Below are 1,430 nucleotides of genomic sequence, written 5' to 3' on the forward strand. Positions count from 1 at the left end.
GAGTGTGAGTGAGTGTGAGTGTGTGTCTGTGTCTGTGTGAGTGAGTGTGTGAGTGAGTGTGTGTGTGTGTGTGTGTGTGTGTGTGTGAGTGTGTGTCTGTGGGAGGGAGTGTGTGAGTGAGTGAGTGTGTGTGTGTGTCTGTGTGAGTGTGTGTGTGTGTGTATCTCGTTGGCTGTACCTGTCCCATGTACACACGCGTGTAGCTACTGTGTTTCTGTACTGAAGAACATCACGTGCTGAAGTCTCACACCGATCTGCTCGTAACCAACATAACCAACACCTTCACCAGGTTAGAGCAACGACAAACCTTCATCCTCTTTAACTCAACATCATCTGTTAAAATCCAATCAAACACAAATGCTGTGATTTCCTCCCGCTCCTCGAGGGAGGTCTGCAGCAGAAGGTCAAGTCTTTCTGGAGAGCAGCTTCTCGCTGGTGGCACTGAGCTGTTTGAGGCGCTGCTTTTATTTCCACTCAGTGAACAAATTAACCCCAAACCGCTGCATGAATGCAGTTTAATGAAGATGAAAATCACTGTGGTGGAAATAAGAGAGTTCTGCAGAATCAAACGGGGTTAAAGGAGAGGAACGAGACGCTGACTGAGATAAAGAGAAGGCAGACGAAACAGCTGAGAAAATAAAGAGTTAATTAACTTAAATCAATAAAGCAGCCGTTGCAGAGCATGCTTACAGCAGTTGTAATTCTGCTTACTAATTTTTGCACATTATAGTTGTTCAGACAAACTAATGTTTAAATCAACTTTCCTCAGTAAATACAGTAAGACTTAAGACAGTAAGCGTTAGTCAAATAAACTACTTGATTAACTTCATTTTGGTTCCTTTAAAATTAAAACTGTTTAGCGGCTGAACGTTAACTCAATTCAATAATTGAACAAACCAAACCAAAAGGAAGATCATGCAATTTTACAACATTTTACAATAAAACACACTCAATCTCCTGCATGTCGTCTGATTGAGAGTTCAGAGTGTTTTATCCAGTCAAAGCTCTTTTAGTGTAACTGTACAAACGTCCAGCTTCAGCTGGAGCTTCTCGTGTCAGATCTGGACTGGTTTTGATCAAGTAAAGGTCAGAATAACTGCAGTAATATCTCCAGATGAACACTTACTGCACTGAAGCAGCTCAGCTTTACTTGATTCTCCATCAATCATGTTTTAGAGTCTCAAATCTGATCCTCAGGATCTTTTGAGGAGCGTTTGTTTCCAGAAGCTTTACTTTCACTGTTCCTCAGCGGAGGAATGATCTTCACAAGCCTCCAGAACATCTCACATCTTCTGAGGAGCCTTTATTTCTTCAGCTCTCAATCACTGCATTATATGTTTGGAGCATTTCACTCTCATCTCACTGAGACAGATTACTGGAGATATAGAGCGACGACTGATATTTAGATCATTTTATGTCAGTATCTGCTG

The sequence above is a fragment of the Sinocyclocheilus grahami genome, unplaced genomic scaffold (genome assembly GCF_001515645.1).
Source record: "Sinocyclocheilus grahami isolate Dianchi unplaced genomic scaffold, SAMN03320097.WGS_v1.1 scaffold631.1, whole genome shotgun sequence".
Taxonomy (NCBI): Eukaryota; Metazoa; Chordata; class Actinopteri; order Cypriniformes; family Cyprinidae; genus Sinocyclocheilus; species Sinocyclocheilus grahami.